Genomic DNA, 21,755 nt, shown 5'->3' on the forward strand with positions numbered 1-21,755 from the left:
TCGTTTTATTTCACTGTTTAGTATAAAATCCTTTTTACCCCTTGACTACCAAGGCCAATGTATTCCTATATACCAGGCCCCTTATGTAAATATTGATAAAATCTGGGGTGTGGTCATTGCATGAACACTGCTTAGAGTAAAAATTAGGTAAGTACCAATAAACCATATATTTCTGAATCAGCATGAAATTTCCCACTTTTTCATACATAATTTTGTATTTTCCAGGTCACGTGACTGATCACATGACACTCATGTGACCAGAGTTGGCAAAGAATATGAATATTTGAAGCATCAGGACGTGTTTTGAATCCATAAAATGACGCAAATTTGAATAGTTGCAATTTTCATTGCATTGTTTTTACATATATGTAATAATAACTACCCTTTACTTTATTTATAGATGTTCCTATTTAAGATTTTTCTCACAAAAGGCAGAGTAAATGAACCATAAACATCAGCATCTGACATGATTCTGTATTTGAAAATCAACACATTTTATATTTGTAAACACCTGCTTTATGTCTTCCTTGCAGAAACTTGCATCGAAAATGGTTATGATTTATCAAAAAATATTTCACAATATTTAAAAATAAATTTTAGGGAACAACATATCACATGACCAAACACATGACCAGTCATGTGACCAGTCATATTGATAATATGGCTGCTATAAAATTTCACTGGCTTATAGTAAAAAAACTGTATTTCCTCTAGTTTCATTCACGAATATTGCTGTTAATAGAACATATTTACATATAAATCATTTGTTTCCAATAAATAAACATTTCATATCATTAAAAAAACCCCAATAAACATCTTCGCGATCGTCTGTACTTCTGAAAACTGTAAACAATCAGCTCGACGCTTCAGTGATCAGCCTGACTTTCAGGGTCGAGGTCATGGGTCACGACATTTACTTCTGGATTTTGGCCATACTCGGACTTACGGGGGCGCAATCACATTCTGACCAGATCGGAATACATCAATCTTAGTTGCGCTGCGTGCCGGTGCCGAAATTACAGGATTTTTAGCGACAAAAACGAAGCAAATACGCCTATTTAGCTGTGCCGGATATTTCCGGCACTCAAGTATATGGTAATTCAATATGGCGCCGGAATATCCGGCGCCATAGGTAGTCAAGGGGTTAAGATCAGTGGCATAGTTATCTCGATCATCGATTGGAACTACCTGACTGATTGTACGGGCTCCTAGATCTATGAAACTTTGAGTGATATTATCACTTATAAGAGAACTGTATTTCGCTTCATAGACTTTAAATGCTTTATTCACCGTTTCATCTCCCCATTTTTCTACGTCAGCAACTGAAATCTCCTTGCCAAAAAATAACTTACTTTGACCACTTGCGATGACACAGAGTATTTTTTCACGTTTCGTCTCTATTATGGATCGAGCGTCCGAAGGCACCGAAGGTAGTGCCGCTGTCGTATTTGCCACTGCCGATGTTTATTAAATTCTCCATTGTTTGCAGTATGTTATCTATTCTTAGTAAAAAATAAAAAATTCCTTTAAACCTGAATCCAAAATAAAGTATTAACATAGTCTGGAATGTTAGTACGATTCCAAAGTATGGAAAATTCTCCTCCATTAAAATCTATCTGTATATAGAATCACGAATCATGAGTACAGACGCATTCCCAGTTGCTTTTCAATTGAGTAAGACGAGCTTACCGTAAGTACAGCATGCTGATATTCCTCCCAAACCGAACGGGGGAGTAAAACCTGTTCTCATGGACTTAGAAATATATGTAACACCGACAGATAAATTTACTTTTCATCCGCGGGATGTGTTCAAAGATAACGTAATCACTCATCGATCAGCTAAAGAAAGTAATGTCTGGCTGGGCGGCCCGCACATGAAATACTGGGACCAGCAATTAAATTTCGCTGTATGGTGCAGCACTACTGGCTGTGGTATATCATTCGCCCATCTCTTCGATAAGAAATTTCCGCCACAAATACGATCATTCTGTCGTTTCCATGTATATTTTACAATACGTCGTATCCTTCATGAAATGGGCGTTGCACTTCCAGACGATACCCCACCCTTCAAGGCTGGCGACAATCCATACAATCTCCTCCAATATGAACTTCTATGAACAGAATTTGGAAATATAAGTCCAACGAAGTCCAACTTTCGTTATCGAAAAGGTCAAAACTCAGGTCTTGGTTATGGTTATGAATATTACACTAATCGTGGGCCTGTTCGACAGCCTGCCGCAATATACAATGGTCATGACTTTTTCCTCTCTGCCGACGGAGGCGTTTATCACACACATACCATTTTTGGAAAGTAAAAACATGTACTGTCCAACAAAGATAGACCACATTATTATTTCTCCGAATTGATGGAACGGAGGGGCAATATAATAGTTTCATCCCTCTGAAGGGAGACTCGGGATTAACAAAGGCAGGTCTCGCCCGCCTCAATGAAAGTCTTGAAGCCTACGTATATTGTATACTCGGCGCACAAGCAAATATTCGCAGTACCATAGTGGGCGATACTGGCAGCGCAGAGCAAGTCCGAAAAGAATTTGGCGTTCTCCTCGAAGATGAAATTCGTAATACCCACAAAGTAATTAGTTTATAGGCGATATCAAGACACAATAATGAATACTGGTGTCAAACTTGATATGGCAGTTTCACCCAATTTACTTCTCTTGCCGTCTGAGATGGTCATTCTTTCGGGCCCGGCAATCTCAGGTTATAATAATGAATTGCAATACGCAACAGAATCTATGACCTTCGGGGTGAATGGTGATATAAACACGGAAGTTCGAGAAAGTGCTATACATGAGATGGAAGGGGAAGAGGATGTTGTGAAGTGGCAGGACGAGCCCCCTTCGGAACCCTACGGTTACGGCTCCGGAGGGCAACCTCACAATGACACGAGTCGGATTCCCCTATCGGAACGGAAGGCGGCATCCGTGTCACTCACCGCCGGCGCAGACCCTATTCACGAATATGGCAAAATTGGTTTGTTATCTTTAGCCATATTCATTACATTTATGTACAGTATATAGATCCAATGTATGCAACCGTGCCATTCAACATGATTATAACTGGACCGACAAATTCTGGCAAAACAGAATATGTGATGGATCTCCTCACCGGTCCGTACTTAAGGAAATTTGAATATATAGTTTTCATTTGTCCGACATTCATGAACAATAAAACGTATAATAAAAGATTCATTTTCACCGATGACAACGTGTTTGTGTTTCCGGTCGGACTCGATGCTGTGGATGATACACTAGCCTTCGTACGTGACGAATGGGCCGGCACGAACACTTTAATAATCCTCGACGACTGCGCCTCGTCCAAAGATATGAAGAAGCGCAGTGACGTTTTAGTCAAACTTGGTTTCAGTGCAAGACACGACGGATTATCTGTCTGGGTTCTGACTCAACATAACTAGTATTAGTAAACCATTTAGGGAAAACATACAGATGTTAGTACTATTTTACACACCGAGCAAGACAGACAACAAAACTATTATTAAAGAATATGGAATGGAGGTGTCAGAACGGGAAGCCGTGGACCTAATCAGACAATTGAAAAATACACCATTCAGTAAACTAGTATTTCATTTACAACATCTGTACGACATAAAATTTTTCGTATAATATAGCTAATTATGGAAGGCTCTACCGATAGGAACACCAAAGGTACTCTTAGAGAATTATATTACAACCCGAAAACTGGTTTTGGAGGTGTGCAAAAAGTATATGACGCAGCACGCGCCAGCGGACTCCTGTCAGTTACTAAGAAAAATAATCGCAATCATACCAATCCATAATCCAATAACACTTGGTCAAAATTGTAAGACAATAGTTGTAAACATAGACACAAAGCAGCACACCCAATGTCACCGATGCCATCAGTGATCATTTGTTGAAGAGAGATATTGTATTTATCTACCAGCTTGCGATACCTGCCAAAAAAGCGTTTAAATGTAGAGACAAGCTCTGCTCTGGTGTAACCTTGAGGTGCAGGAGTGGTTAAAAACTCAGCTAACTTATAATCTACATAAACCGGTACCTCGTACTCGTGGCGGTCGGCGCGTTTTCGTAACATCGATAGACTAGTTTTGGCAAGCAGACCTCATGGAGTTTTCTTTACAATTCGCAAAAGAGAATAATAACATTCGATACATGCTAACAGTAATCGATGTACTCAGTAAATACGCATGGGTCAGGCCGATACAGTCAAAAACGGCTGAACACACGTTACAGGCACTACAAGACATAATTAAGAAATCCGGGAGGAAACCTGACAAACTTCAGACAGAAGAGGGGCGGGAATTTACGAACCGAAAAATGCAGAAATGGTTGGAGGAGGTGGAAATTCACTGGTTTCACACCTACAGTGACAAAAAAGCTAGCGTTGTTGAACGTTTTAATCGTACTCTTAAAACGATGATGTGGAAATACTTCACATACAGACAGACACGAGAATGGCTCCCCATTCTACCAGAACTTCTCGAGAATTACAACAACACCGTACACGGAAGTATCAAAATGAAACCCGTCGATGTAACAGAGGAGAACGATTGGCAGGCATTTTATACACTTTACCCTGAGTTGGCAGCCATGGGAGCTAACCCTGAATTCAAGCCGGGAGAACGGGTTCGAATTACAAAATACAAGACCATTTTCAAGAAAGGATATTTACCAAATTGGACAGAGGAGATTTTCATAGTTTCAAAAGTGGTGTACGCAGCTGGATTGGGAACGCCACCAGTTTACAAAATAAAAGATCTGAATGGAGAGGAAATACTCGGCACTTTCTATTCTGACGAACTTCAGAGTGCTGCTGGCGCCGACGAGTTGTACAGAGTAGAACGAATTTTGAAGACGAAAAAAAATTAGAGGAAGAAATATTATCTGAAAAATGGAAAGGTTATCCAGAAAGTTTCAATAGTTGGGAGCCAGAGGAAAATGTTATTAGAACTTCGTAAGTTCCTGTGCTGTACTCGTAAGTACTCGAAAGTTCCTGTGCTGGTACTTGTCAAGTACTAACGTAAGTACTAACGTAAGTATTTACGAAAGTTATTCAATAAGTACCATGGAAAAAGTCTTAATTTCTGAAAGCCGAAAGTGTCAGTTTACCACCCCGCTTCCAACCCACCTGGCCAAGTATTTATCATGTATTGTCGTAAGTAATGTTCACTTATTGCATCTTTTTCGGCAGTATGTGGATGAGGTGGTACCTCAGGTTCCTGAACATATTAAGTTTGCAAGATCTTCAAAGCGGCTTCTCATATTGCCACAAGCTGTTCTTTCGAGTCCCCCTTTTTCAGCTTTATCTATAAGTTCTGGCTGAAGTATAATGTAGACAACTGACATTAGCCATAGACAAGTAACTTCAAAGTCTTGCTGCTTCATCATATCAAGTGCCCGTAAGTCAAACGGAGCAACGTAAGCACACACTGTTTCACAAGCATTAAGAAGTTTGTGTAGGTTCTTGAGTGAGACTCGAGGTTGTTCTAGTTGTTCTTGACCAGGTGGATAATACGCTTTTTCAAGTTCCTCCTTGTCGAAAACCGTCTATTAAAAATCCCTGGCTGCCGCTATCGCGTGCCGAAGGGCCGCCCATGCAATTCCAAAGTCAAAAGCTCGTGGAGATTCTACTGGCCGACTGTCTCGGTATCAATTGTTGGATTAAGTATATTCTTGAGAAGGGCAGGCGTAAGAGATTGATGAATTACCAAACATGGAAGTCTGTAGTCATTACAAATTTCTAAGAAAGTCTGTTTGAACTTATCATGAATCTCTTCTAGTTCTTTTAAGGCGGTTATTTCATATTGTCTGGCTCGAGTTAGAATATTCCGCCTGCAATAATCAAAAGGCATATCTTTGAATATGATAATGAAACTATGTAAATGGTTTAATGCTCTAGAAACAATCTTTTTTTCTTTCCGCTGCCATGGGAAACGCCCCGGATTCTAGAAAAAGTTAGATGTTGAATTATGGAAGAGTCACCAATAATGTAGTTGGGTTGGCTTTCCCAGCGGAGTCTGTACCAGCCTGACATTGTAAACTAAGAGTATGTTCTATAAACTGGTTCTGAAAATCGGCAATCGAAACTTTCCCATTATAAAAGTCGGCAATGTTGCTAGAAAAACTAGTGTCAAATTCTGGTACGTGAGTCGCCGCCAAATTTACTGCATCGTAACTCTTACCACTTCCAGTTGGTCCATTTATGAATATGTATGACATTTTTGTGCTATATATCATAGAAAAATTTTTTTTAAATTATTTTTCGTAAAGATATATACGATAAGACAATGGCAATCCTTTCTATTTCAGATGCTATAAAAATACTTGAAACGGAGAAAACGTCCAAATCAGTGACGGCAAACTCATATTTGGTAAATATGTAGATCCTTTCATATACGTAGACAGTGAGCTAGAAGTGGTTTTCCCCATCGGGCCTGGTTCAAAAGATCCTGCTACATGCGATGAAATGTGTGTCCGTCGGCAACAAAGTCTTCAAAAGTTTACCGATTTAATAGTATTCCGTACCTTAGGTGAAAGTTTCGATGCAAGCACTGCTAAAAGTTATGCTGCAAGCCTGGCCGCTCACTCCAAGAATAATCCTATGGATTTTACAATCCATCTAAAGTGTATCAGAAGCGAGGGAGCGGGGCACAGATAAAGTATTTTAAATTTCGGTTTAAAAGAGGAATTCACGATTTCGCTACATGTATTGATATAGTTCAAGAAATTGACTGTGCTTTTAAAGCAGTGAGCCGATTGCCAGCCAGAGAAAATCCTGCTATTGTACCTCGTAATATCCGAAAAGGTAGTAAGATAGAATTCTTAGCATTTAAACCGCGCTTAAATAAGCGTGCCCTTTCTTTCACTGTTGAGAGGTTATTTTGTGCCACGGCTAATAAACCAGAAATTCAAGATGCGGAAGAACTAGTCGACTTAGAAAGATTAGGCGAGATATATAAACAAATAAATGCTGCCAAAAATATTATAGTGGATTTTGATGACCTATCATAGAATAATTATTTTTTTCTTTTTAAAAATTTTAGGATAGTATATATTATAAAGATTATTATGGCCCGTCGATTACGTACAGCATTCAAGGGAGCAGTTTTACGAAAAGAATTTCCTGAAGTCAAGCGAGTCGTGGATATTGAAACGCTGGTGGATATCGAAGCCAAAGAAAGAAAGATGTACTCTGTTTATGCAGAAATGGAAGTCAAATTATCGGATCCGAAAAATGGTAATACACAAAATCGCACATTGCCTGTTAAATTAAAAGATACATACACAAAAGATGTAAGAGGGGCGGAATCGGATGTGAAACAACAATTAATAGATCGCTACGACCATATGCTTGATACAATTAGCAATGTTGAGGGTTCTGGTCTCGTTCTCGAGGAGATACTTAATTTTGAAGTAATTCTAGTAGAAATTTTACTCGGGGCCGGCCGCCCGATTCAACTTCCCGGATGGTTAAAAAATAAGCATTGTGTGAGCGATCTTATTCTACCTTCTGGCAGCGAGAATTGTTTTCAGTATGCCGTCGTTTCAAGTTTAAAGTTGGGCGACATCACGTTTCGCAAAAAGAAATGTGGTCAGGTAAGGAGAAACTGGAAGACGTATGACAAATTTATGGCCGATTACTGTTTTGATGGAATACCATTTCCTACGCCCGCTGATGAGACTGTATTCAAGCGCTTTGAGCAGCAAAATCCGGGCATCAAACTCCAAGTATTTCAGATCTACGAAAATGATCCCGCCCCGTCCGACATAACTGTGTTATATAGTAGCTGTAGCAGAGCTGATAGGAATCAAATAGCAAATATCTTACTGATAGTTGGCGAAGCCCGAAGGTGCCACTTCGTACCAATTACTGCGTTAAATCGCCTTCTTAATTCTAACAGTAATCGAAAGAATGAGCGCAGACAGAAGTGTATTTGTATGGTTTGTAAGCAAGGTTTTAAGTCAACAGAAGAATTAGAAATACATCAGGTGTACTGTGGAACAGACACTGCTCAGCCAGTTTTTCCTAAGGAAGTGTGTCAATTCGAAGGACATAAGAAGAAGGTTCCTTGTCCCTACGTTATCTACGCAGATACTGAGGCAATTATTGAGAAGGACACCGGCCGACACATTCCAATTTGTATTTCGTATGTTATGCTTGAACGATGGCCAGGAACCTTACGGAACGGGCCGAAAGTTTTTAGTAAAAGAACATTCACAGGTACAGATTGTGTTACAGAATTTCTAAAGGATATGAAGAAAAGGGCTGAGAATTATTCAAAATCGTATTATTGGAAAATAAAACCGATGAAAGATACTTCTAATTACAACGATCCAGACTGTATTGCATGTGGAGATCAAGCCGGATACCGAATAGTGAAGGATAAAAATACTTTTTATTGTGAAAAGTGCCGCCCATCGAGAACCATTCCTATCTACTTTCACAACCTCAAGGGATACGATGGTTCTTTTATTTTACAAAAAATACATGAAATCAGGGATGTTGATGAACCAGAGCCAAATATCATAGCTAAGACGGGCAATGGTGGAATTATGTGTCTTATGAAAACATTTATTTTTAATGCCTCAATTGTTGTCGATGGGGGGAGGGAGACAAAGAAACGTTTCTTTTCTATAAAGTTTATGGACAGTGCTCAGTTGATGTCTGGGTCACTCGCGAAGTTGGCAAAGACTGTGCCAGAGGATGGATGTACGGCAGTACCACTTTCGTACCCAGACATTCAGCGGGCGAAAGGTTTCTTCCCGTACGAATATTTAGACTCGGTTGACAGACTAGAAGAGGGTAAGCTCCCGGAGAGACACAAATTTTATAGCGAATTAACGGAAGAGGGGATTTCTGAGTCTGATCACGAACATGCATTGCGAGTATGGGACGAAGTTGAATGTAAGACGATTCATGATTATATGGAATTCTATTGTGAGACGGACGTTCTCCTTCTTGCAAATATATTCGAAAATTTCCGTGACACATGTTTAAAAGCATATAAGTTAGATCCAGCCCACTATATGTCAGCGCCCGGCTTGACATGGGATGCTATGTTACTTTATACAGGTAATAAATTTAAACTCATTCAAGATGCTGAGCAGATGAATTTCATTCAAAGGGGAATTAGAGGTGGTATCAGCCAGTGTAATATTCATTATTTACAGACAAATCATCCGGCTTACGGGGATTACGATCTGGAGAAACCGTTAACCGAAATAAAATATCTCGATGCTAACAATCTTTATGGCTGGGCAATGAGTCAGGCAATGCCAGTGGGCGGACTTCATTGGATGACGATGGAAGAATTGTTAGAATGGGAAGGCGGAGCAGGCTTGGATTGGGGACCCGGCGCTAGATTTCCGCCAAGTTTTCTAGAAGTAGACTTAGAATATCCGACTGAATTGTGTACAGAACATTCCGATCTACCACTCGCGCCGCATCACTACGAATTTCCGAGGCAGGGCAGTCGACTGATTACAAGTCTTATGGACAGAGAGAGATACGTCTTACACTACAAGTTGCTTGAATTCTATCTTCGGATGGGAATGCGACTGAAAAAGATTCATCGGGCGCTTGCCTTCGAAGAGGCGCCGTGTCTCGCGAAATATATTGACTTTAACACTAAAATGAGGGCAAAGGGAAAGACAGATTTTGAAAAGAATTTCTATAAGTTGATGAATAATGCAATGTTCGGCAAGACAATAGAAGACGTTCGAAAGTACAGAGACTTTAAATTTGTTTCGAGCCGGAACGGTTCCGATAGTGGTCGTAAAAAGATTCAGAAGTATAATCCAAAGATGAAACATATAACTCTCATAACTTCCGAAGAGGATGGCGATTCCTGCGACAGTGCCCTACTGGAACTGAAAAGGATCAATATGAATATAAATCAAAGTGAGACTTGAGTAGACACCGTGGGTCATCAGTATGTATTAGGGAGATGGTGCAGTGGCAAAGAATGTGAAATTTTCAGAAGAGTTACTTTCAGAATGTGCTTGGGAATACAATTCAGAATAACATTCAGACACTCACTATGTGAGATAATATTCTGTATATTCTAGAAGTTACAAGTCAATGACAATGACATAGTCTCCACTTGTAATAGGAGTATTAGTCTTGATGGGGCAGGGAAATGAGGTCATTAAGAAGTATCACTGGAGTGTATATGTTCAGATCTGTGGACACATAGGTCTATGTCATTGTTCCCATTTTGAAACAAGAGGTCTAAGTTATGGTTCTAAATCGGGAAAAAAGATCAGACCTCTAGCTGTATTGGCCAGCCAAGAAATACATATGTGCATAATAAATGAGGTACAAGATGTGACATCTTAAGGTCTACTATCCTATCAAAATTGAAGTGTCAAGAACTTGTGGTTACTGAGTTATGCATATATAGGCATATTCAAGGTCAAAGGTCATCAAGGTCACGTGACATTTTGAAAAAAAAACCTATTGTATTGCTAATTAATCCATATATGCCAAATTCAGACCTCTAGCTCTATTGGCTTACCCACAATTATATATGGGCATAATTAACGAGGTAAAGCATGTGTTGTCATAAGGTCTCCCATCCTACTAAATATAAAGGACATAGCACTTGTGGTTACTTATTTATTGACATAATCGTGTATTTTAGGTAAAAGTTTATCGAGGTCACATGACATTTTGTCAAAAATTTCTATCCTATACTCTGTCCCTATATACTAAAAATCATACATTTACCTCTATGGCTTGCTCAAAATTAGATATGTGCATAATTAATGAGGTACAATATGTGGCGTCATAAGGTGTCCCATCATACCAAATATGAAGGGTGTAGCACTTGTCGTTCCTGAGTTATGGACAAATATGTATATTTGAGGTCAAAGGTCATTGTGGTCACGTGACATTTTTTTCAAAAAAATTGTATTGCTAAGTTATCCCTACATACCAAAAATCAGACCTCTAGCTCTATTGGCTCGCTCAAAATTAAATATGTGCATAATTAATGAGAAACAATATGTGGCGTCATAAGGTGTCCCATCATACCAAATATGAAGGGTGTAGCACTTGTGGTTACTGAATTATGGACAAATATGTATATTTGAGGTCAAAGGTCACATGACATTTTGTCAAAAAAATTGTACTGCTAAGTTATCCCTATATACCAAAAATCAGACCTCTAGCTCTATTGACTCGCTCAAAATTAGATATGTGCATAATTAATGAGGAACAATATGTGGCGTCATAAGGGTCCCATCATACAAAATATGAAGAGTATAGCACTTGTGGTTACTGAGTTATGGACAAATATGTATGTTTGAGGTCAAAGGTCACCAAGGTCGCATGACATTTGTCAAAAAAATTATATTGCTAGTTATCCCTATATACCAAAAATCAGACCTCTAGCTCTATTGGCTCGCTCAAAATTAGATATGTGCATAATTAATGAGGAACAATATGTGGCGTCATAAGGTGTCCCATCATACCAAATATGAAGAGTGTAGCACTTGTGGTTACTGAGTTATGGACAAATATGTATATTTGAGGTCAAAGGTCACATGACATTTTGTCAAATAATTGTATTGCTAAGTTATCCCTATATACCAAAAATCAGACCTCTAGCTCTATTGACTCGCTCAAAAGTAGATATGTGCATAATTAATGAGGTACAATATGTGGCGTCATAAGGTGTCCCATCATACCAAATATGAAGGGTGTAGCACTTGTGGTTACTGAGTTTTGGACAAATATGTATATTTGTGGTCAAAGGTCACCGAGGTCACGTGACATTTTGTCAAAATAATTGTATTGCTAAGTTATCCCTATATACCAAAAATCAGACCTCTAGCTCTATTGGCTCGCTCAAAATTAGATATGTGCATAATTAATGAGGTACAATATGTGGCGTCATAAGGTGTCCCATCATACCAAATATGAAGGGTGTAGCACTTGTGGTTACTGAGTTTTGGATAAGTATGTATATTTCAGGTCACAGGTCACCGAGGTCACGTGACATTTTGTCAAAATAATTGTAATGCTAAGTTATCCCTATATACCAAAAATCAGACCTCTAGCTCTATTGGCTCGCTCAAAATTAGATATGTGCATAATTAATGAGGTACAATATGTGGCGTCATAAGGTGTCCCGCCATACCAAATATGAAGAGTATAGCACTTGTGGTTACTGAGTTATGGACAAATATGTATATTTGAGGTCAAAGGTCACCGAGGTCACATGACATTTTGTCAAAAAATAATATTGCTAAGTTATCCCTATATACCAAAAATCAGACCTCTAGCTCTATTGGCTCGCTAAAAGTAGATATGTGCATAATTAATGAGGAACAATATGTGGCGTCATAAGGTGTCCCATCATACCAAAAATGAACAGTGTAGCACTTGTGGTTACTGAGTTATGGACAAATATGTATATTTGAGGTCAAAGGTCACATGATATTTTGTCAAAAAAATTGTATTGCTAAGTTATCCCTATATACTAAAAATCAGACCTCTAGCTCTATTGGCTCGCTCAAAATTAGATATGTGCATAATTAATGAGGTACAATATGTGGCGTCATAAGGTGTCCCATCATACCAAATATGAAGAGTGTAGCACTTGTGGTTACTGAGTTATGCACAAATATGTATATTTGAGGTCAAAGGTAATTGAGGTCACGTGACATTTTGTCAAAAAAATAGCATTGCTAAGTTATCTGTACATACCAAAAATCAGACCTCTAGCTCTATTGGCTCGCTCAAAATTAGATATGTGCATAATTAATGAGGAACAATATGTGGCGTCATAAGGTGTCCCATCATACCAAATATGAAGAGTGTAGCACTTGTGGTTACTGAGTTATGGACAAATATGTATATTTGAGGTCAAAGGTCACCAAGGTCACATGACATTTTGTCAAAAATTGTATTGCTAAGTTATCCTATATACCAAAAATCAGACCTCTAGCTCTATTGGCTTGCTCAAAATTAGATATGCACATAGTTAATGAGGTACAATATGTGGCATCATAGGGTGTCCCATCATACCATATATGAAAGGTTTAGCACTTGTGGTTACCGAGTTATGGACAAATATGTATATTTGAGGTCAAAGTTCCTGTGACTTTTGTCAAGGCGTCTGAGATATCTGCGTGAACAAATGGACTCACATGGATGGACTAACGGACTGACATGACCTAATCTATGAGCCCCCTGGACTTTATCTGTGGGGACTAAAAACTGTGTCACTGCATCCTTTTTGCAATATGAATACGATGAGAAACTAAATTTTTATTTTTCTTGGCCTTATACATGGGAGTCTATGGACTGCCTTATACATGGGAGTCTATGGACTGCCTTATACATGGGAGTCTATGGACTGCCTTATACATGGGAGTCTATGGACTGCCTTATACATGGGAGTGTATGGACTTCCTTATACATGGGAGTCTATGGACTGCCTTATACATGGGAGTCTATGGACTGCCTTAAACATGGGAGTCTATGGACTGCCTTATACATGGGAGTCTATGGAGGTGAAAACTAAAAAGTCCTCTAACACGGCCAAATTTGATCGCATTGTGAAACAAATCAACGTGCATCTGAATGAGGTAGAGTACTATCCTTTACCAAGTTTGAACGAAATCGCTCCAGGCGTCTCTGAGATATCTGCGTGAACGAAAAAAAGTCATAAAATATGCAAATGAGCAATAATTAAGAAGCCACACCCACCAAAATCTAATCAGATCTAAGTCTCACCATGATAATACCAAATACCAATTGCATGACATTGGACCTAAGGGTTCTTAAGTTATGAGTGGAACAAAATCTGTCTACGGACGGACGGACGAGACAGACGGACGGACGGACGGACGGACAGACGGACACACACACAGACATTGTGGCGACATAGGACACCTTTGGTGCTTCGCACCACGGTGTCCTAAAACCAGTTTTCATTGGCGCAGCAGTGCTTGAACTTTCTGAGCTGCTTATGTATGAGACACATTACAATTACTTTCGAAAGCAGTTCAAAGGAATTCGATGGCCTACATAGATACTGACAGTTTTTTACAGTATACCTCTTCCGTCCAAAGACGTAACTTTCAATGATATAGTTCGGGAAGATGTGGAAAAGAATGGTAAGGAAACGATATATGATACTAGTGGGATGGTGGCCCCGATTTCCGAAGATTAATAAAAAGTGATAGGTAAATTTAAAGATGAGTTGAATGGTGAACCTATTCTTGATTTTGTCGGCATACGCTCGAAAGTGTATGCTTTTCAGACTCAAACTTCCGAGACGAAAAAAAATAACGGGATAATGATGTGTTTGTGTTAGAAAACATTTGAACTTTGAAGACTATATGGATCTGTTTGAAACTGGGAAGGAGCCCGAGCGGGCACAATTTGTACAGTTTGTACGGAAAAAACCTGGAGAAATCTGTAGTGAAAAGCGTAGTAAAATCATGATGGCGCCAAATGATATCAAACGTGTGCAGTTATACAATCCAGACACGGGCGAATGGCTGGCAGAAACATGGCCGATAGGACGGATGTAAAATCGGTCACGGTTAAAATAGTAAAGACTTTAATCTACTATTTTCAACAGAGACCTTGGCATCGCTAATAACATAAACGTGGGCAAATATATTATCATCCCGACCTTCGATTCTATTATCATCGCGAGAGTCGACACTTTTCACTGAAGTATCTTTCTTCAAGATTTCAAGCTGTATTCCATCTTTTGTGTTCATTACTCTAAGACCATTTCCATGAAATTCAATATCTTTAAAGCTACGCAGATCGATAAACAGACAGAATTTATTCTTCAAATAATCGACTTCATCTATATCAATTTCACACCAATCTTTATCTTCAGCAAAATACTGTCGTGCCTCTCGCCAAAATTGTCTTGGTAACATCTTCTGAGCATATATTTTATTTGCAATGCCTTCGATTGATACAGACACAGATTCAATGGATGGATTAAAGAAAAGTTCACTATTCAGTTCTGACTGATTCTGATTTTTAGTGAAGAGTATCGCAATACCTCTAATGCTACGTCGTGGTACATTTATATTTTCATTGATAACAGTGGTTGATTCTTTGAATGGGATTGTTCTAAAATAATGTATATGCTCGTAAAGGTAACTTTTTCCACCGTTGTAATAACCAGCAGTATCTCTCGCGAGTACAGAATCAGAAATTGTTTCGTATTCCATTTGAATGTTTTTTAATTTATAATTGGGTGTAACAACATTATTACTAACAAGTAATTGGGAGGCGGGTGCAAGCGTAATTTCCCATTCAATATGACTACCTAACTCTTTTGGATATGCAACCCCATGGCCTGTTATGAGGGGATGAGTCAAACGAATAGCATATTTTGTTTTATATGTATCGAAAAGTAAATTATCGTCCACGACGGCGTGATCTGCATCGGTCGCGCCACTTCTCAATTTTCTCACATTTTCGTTCTGAATTCCGTACAGTGTCATGTTAGTTCTCTCCTTTTTATGTTTGAAGAGATCACGATAACATTCAATAAGGTTATATTTATTCAAATTGAAAAGTGCCTGCCCCTGAAATGTGAGAACCATACGCTCCACCAAATTTTTTGCAACATTTTGTACTACTCGGTTATCTTCGTGACCCATTACTTCGAGATCAAAAACCAGGTCGAAAGTATCTGGAACTAGTACTACTCCGCTTTCTAACTTTGGACATCGTATGATAAGTGTCTGGCCTGGATCTGCCTCACTTGGATTATGAGCAATCACATGATGAGTTCTTTCTGACTTCATTCCCTTCGGTATTCGGTTGGTGAATTCCGGTAATAATGATCTATCGTAACCCATTTTCGTGTAATGTATATAGTAGTGAAGAAGAAAAAAATTACAGTTAAAAAGAAAAATAAATCACATCTTCACATAAATATTACCATCTGCCTGAAATATAAATCGATTACCTGTGTCGCGAATCAATCAAAGAACCCAATATTCTTGTAAATGTTGGACTTCCATTTCATCATTCTCAACCTCTTGGAATACGTTTATGAATTCTAGTCACTTAAAGAAGTTAGTCTTTTGACATTCCTTCACGAAAGCTAATAAGTTATGATATAGATTATCATCTTTGAGTCGGACACCTGGATTTGCTCTTAGTATATGTCGATTTACTCGTCGGAGTTTGCACCATTCCAATTCAACAGAGAAACCAAACAGGTCTTTATTTTTAGAAAGAAACTTTGCAATATTCTTTTCACCAAACATGCGGGATCATATATTAATACATAATTTTATTTATTATGACTAATGTTAAACCAGTTAAAAATACGACAAATCCAACAACCTATCCTGCTGTTTTTAATAGAAAACTAACAAGTGAACCGATTAAACCTGGTATTGCAGCAGCACTTTTTGCGGCCAAGGTTTTTAACCATTCACCAAATTGCTTTACAATTTCTTTCGCTTTTGTGTATACTTTGGGCGGGCCTGAACCCCCTGTGTTTGCTCCAGTTCCTGCTGCTCCCCCTCCTCCTCCTTTAGTCACAGCCAGGGCAATTGTTGATATTGTCATTCCAAGGGCAGTAAGTAATGCAGCTATTGTAATACCATTTCGTTTAAATAACTCAGTCAGCTTCAGCCTGAGTGACAATTCTGGATCGGAAATTACATCACGAAGAGACCTAGTCGTAGCCAGACTTTCACGTGCCTCACTGATCTTACCATGTTCATATTCAATTCGATCAACAATTTTAGCTTCTTTTGTTATGAGTTCAGCTAGTAGTTTTTCAGCTTTTTCTTTTGCTTGGGTGTGTTCTTCAGGAATTTCCTTTAACTGTTTTTCAACGTCTCTTTTCTCTAGCGTTATTTTATCTTTTTCATTGTTAAGATCGTCAAGACGCATATTCGCAATCCTTAATTCATCATTAATAGCTCTATATTCAGGGTTTAGATTATTCCATTCATCGATTTTATTTTCAAAAGCTTGTATTTTATCTGCATTACCAGAAGCATCTTGCCGTAAGAATGTCAGTTCATCTTTGTATATACCCATGTCTTCTGGTGTCATCTTCTCAGCCGGTATTTTATCATTTTTCACATCTTCAGAATACAACTCACAAATTCGGGCTCTGCGCTAGAGCGATATTCGACTCCACTCCATTTGTATACTTTAGTTACAAATTCATATCCTCCTTCTTCTCTTTTTACTGTCTTGAGCGATCTAAATCCACGTTCTGTAAGTTTTGATAGCCTAACGTTTTTATAATACAGCCTTCCACCCCTAATCTTAGCATTCAAAATTAATTCGTTTCGTGCTGCCGGATTTTCAATTTTATTCTCGTTTAAGAATTGTTCAGCCATTTGTATTCTAAGTTCTACTCCAAGTTCAGTCAAACGACCCACCTGCGGGCTAGCCTGGAAAGGATCGGCTTCTGCAAGAGCATTATCATCGTCTATAAAGAATGTTTCAGCAGTAGCGTCATCATCATTTAAATTTGCATCATCGAAATCCTGGAGTGGTATATCTTCTCCTCCTTCTGCCATATTGTCTTTCTATATTACTACAATTATTTTTTATCATCCCTTACATATACAGTAAAAAATGCACATCTCAGTTGTTGAAAGCGTTGAACAATTGGCCGACTATATTGAAAGAACTAGCGCTGCATATCGCCGCAGTTATAAATTAATGGGTCGAATTGATATGGCTCTTAATGTGACTAAGGGAATTCTTGTAAGTTCAGCTGTCATAGCAGCCATTCCGACAGTTCCGGTACTGTTAGCCTTAACTCCTATACCAGGTGTTGTTATTGATGTAATACAAGGGAAAACGGGTGTAGCAAAGAGACGAGAGAAGTATAAACATTATTATGTACAATATAAGCAGTTGTTTACTCAAATACAAGAAAAAGCCCAACACAAAATGCCTCAGACCTTATTCAGAACATATTCAAGCAGGCATTAGAAATACAAAAACAAGAAGGATTTAGTCCACCTCTAGAAAGATACATGCGTCATTATGGATTAAATGGATATGAAAGTTAGTTAACTCTCGAGTTCAACATCAGCTAGACTCCGGTTCCGTCGACTGATTGACAACACGGGGTAAAAGTCCCTTTATATAGGCTAGTTTGATGGTGATGACTCACACGGAATTCCCCTCACGTACACCTTCGGTATGTGTCTATACATGTTGTGTTTATAAATAGGTCAGACAGAACGAGTTTCTACATGTCCACTACCAGCATCAGTGGGCCGTTCCGGCAGGGGTTGTTATGGTTACTGACACCTATCGGAACGTGTAGCGACATGTTCTGGGTCATCTGTAAATAGTAGTGACTCAGGGGGAATTCCCTCTTACGCGCATGCGCAAACGCGTAAGGGGGATTACCCATCTGACTCAGTGGGAATTCCCTCTTCCTTGTGTAACCATAGACAATTTTTATTTTTTATTTTATTTTCTGATTGTATATATATACTGTATACAGGTACTATACGTACCTACCTAATACGAATGAGTAACCTGTTAGCGAGAGTTGGTACAGCGCCACCAGTGTCAGACTTTCACTGCTGAGAATCTCGCGATATCTGACGAGATTCATTAAAGAGTTTGACTTGCAGACAACTGCACATTTCTGTGTCTGCCTCATTGATATTTCTTTTCAAGCTTTTGACAGCAGTGAACGTTGTGGTCGAGTAAACTGTAGATGTATACTCTCCTTTATTTTAACAGGTATGTTTGGTATAATATTTCAGTGATTTTGCCGAGTTTTGCTCAGTTGAAAGTTTGGGATGAGATCGCCGCCCATGAGGAGACGCGCCATGTGTTTCATGAGCTATTTTTAGCCACTGTGCAAGTGAACTGATGATGTGTCGATCGATGCGTCTAAAAATATAGTTCTCAGTCATTGAAACGGGACAAGTGGCTCCGGCGATAGATGTAAACAAATCGTCTCCAGTGTTGTTAAAGTTCATAGCTCATTTCTGTTCGTTATGAGAAAAGGCCTCGTAGTTTAGTGTAGTATAGTGAACGTCGATTCTGATCAGCTGTTCGTTTTTCATGCATGTGTTGAAACAGTACGCCAAAGTTTTCATGGCGTTGCCTTGTTGTAAGAGATCGTTGATTTTTGAGATTCATTAAAGAGTTTGACTTGCAGACAACTGCACATTTTCTGTGTCTGCCTCATTGATATTTCTTTTCAAGCTTTTGACAGCAGTGAACGTTGTGGTCGAGTAAACTGTAGATGTATACTCTCCTTTATTTTAACAGGGTTTCCCCTTACACTGGCTACAAACGCATGCACAATAGGCAAACGCGTAAGGGGAATTCCCTGTAGTTAAATAAAACACAAATGCAGTTAAATAAAACACAAATTTATCGCAGTTATACACATTATATATACTACTTACACACAACTGCAATACACATAATTACACATGCGAACAGTTTCAGTTCATATCTAGTCAATACTTGAGATAGGCATGGAAATAATACGATTCTAATGATAATTTTTCCCTAAATTTCAGAAATTAAAGCAGGAAAGACTGGAAAACAAACCAGTTATTATGAAAGATGCAAAACGCATAAAAGTGGTGGATCTGCTAAGCTTATAAACCTGAAGAAAAGAAAAGCAGCAGGTAAACTCAATTCAACAAGTTAGTCAAATCTCCATGTCCCGGAGGACGGTAATGCCATTCAGTAGGCATTAGAATTGCAGGAAGGGTGTTTCAAATGACTACTATGAAGACAAATGTTCATCGAGTTGTTATCAAAGATAAATCTACATAAATGATGTCTACGCCGACAGAGTTCACGGCAGTTGATGAAAAGTGAAACTATGATATGACATGTGAAATACAGTAAGGTACTTTAAACCTTTTCATGGCTAAATTTCCAAGTAACTCTTTATTGAGCCGAGAAACCTCTGGCAGTTGAGGTTAAAGGGTATAAGGAAATTGAACTGTTAACATTAAAATTATTGTAAAGGGGTTATATAACTGTTATTTCTCATCATGGACAGATTTAATGTACAAAACCACCTCCGTAGTTTTGCATAGTTTAAGTAATTTAAATCGAGCTCATGTACGTTAAAATTACATGCATATCTTTTCTAGCAAACGACTGTTTCTATTGCACTGTTACAGAGTCAAAAGATTTTCAATAGCCAAAAAAGAGAACGATTATGTCGAGGTCGTCAGTATTCAAGTGAGCTACATGTGCTAACAAAGTGTAACCTAGCAAGTAAGTAAGGGAGAAACCGCTTTTTCCATATTAACAGTACTGTTTTTCAGATGATATTATTCATCATATCATACCAGTATATTGATGGAGAAAATACAGCCATCTGATTGGTCCAGAACCGAACAGAACCGTAGTATATTGTCGATATACATGGCTGGCATACGCGCGAGCTCTCAGCTTGATTGAAAATCCGTTAATGATGTTGCACACCAGAATTTCAATATACTGTTATGATATAATAGCAATAAATCACACCCAGCGATGGTATACCACTCGATTTAAACAGTTCACTTCATATATGCACTCGCTATCTCTTGTGCATATTTTTCATGAACTGGTCGAAATCGTAGTATACCGTGACTGAATGTGTTTAATTGCCTAAATATATGCTGCAAATGCTGTCTTATTTACAGTACAATATTCTGCAAAAATACTATTTGATAAAAATTGTCTGCCTCTTAAGTCTTCTCCGTCACGTGTTACATAAATTAGTCAAGTTTTTGTATGGTGTTAGGTTCATATAATAACTTTTCACCGAATATCAGAACTGTGCATTCACTAAAATGCTCAGTGTACTGGGTGACCGATTTGTAAAATTGGACGTTTTCAGGAGTCAAAACATGCTGTCCTTTGACCCTGTATAGGTAGTGTTCATGTACCAAGTGGATGATTGCTGGAATTTATAAAGCCATGTACATTAAGTGCTATAGGAGTTTAGGTTTGTATGTGCAATTTGCAATGTCAAATGTGCTGACACAAGCTGTTTCTGAACACTGTTAGCATTTTCACGTAAGTCTCTAATTGCTGACTATACAGAGATCAAGTTTGCTCAATTGATTCACGAGAAAGAAACTACAAAAATCTCCTAAGCAACCAACAAAATCTTTGAACTGTCTTTACTTTCATGGTTAACTATTATAAAAATTGTGTCAAAAATTAATAGTGGAATTCTGCTCTGTCAAGTAAACATGTGTTGTAGAAATACATTGTGTTCACAGCACACTTACTTTCCATATCATTCACAGCTTACAGGAACTTAAGTTCAAAAGGTTACAGAGAGAAACTAAAGATGAATAACGTGCAAAAGTCTTACTCTAACAATATTTTATCGTATTAAAACCTAAACAAGTTTCTAATCCTCATGAATACCATTACAGGAGTTTTGTCGGCTACCTGTGTGATCATTCTCCCAGTATATGTAGAAGTTGGCCCCGGGGGGGTAACTCCCATAGATGGCTATACGGGGAGGGTCCGCGCGAAAGGGGTCGTTTTTTTGCACTGTTTGGTATCAGAAAGGGTATACTTTTCACGAGGTGTTGGTATGAGAAAGGGTCCGGTTTTAAACACAAACTGACATTTGTTAAAAATCATGCTGTCAACACTGGAAACCATGTATCTACATCCCAGATCTACCATCAATATTTCCGATCTGTCGGTTTGACTGTTGGTACCCCTGGTACGCAAGGCGAGTGAGTCGTATCTGTATACGTATGGTATTG

The sequence above is a fragment of the Ptychodera flava genome, chromosome 3 (genome assembly GCF_041260155.1).
Source record: "Ptychodera flava strain L36383 chromosome 3, AS_Pfla_20210202, whole genome shotgun sequence".
In the NCBI taxonomy this organism is placed as follows: domain Eukaryota; kingdom Metazoa; phylum Hemichordata; class Enteropneusta; family Ptychoderidae; genus Ptychodera; species Ptychodera flava.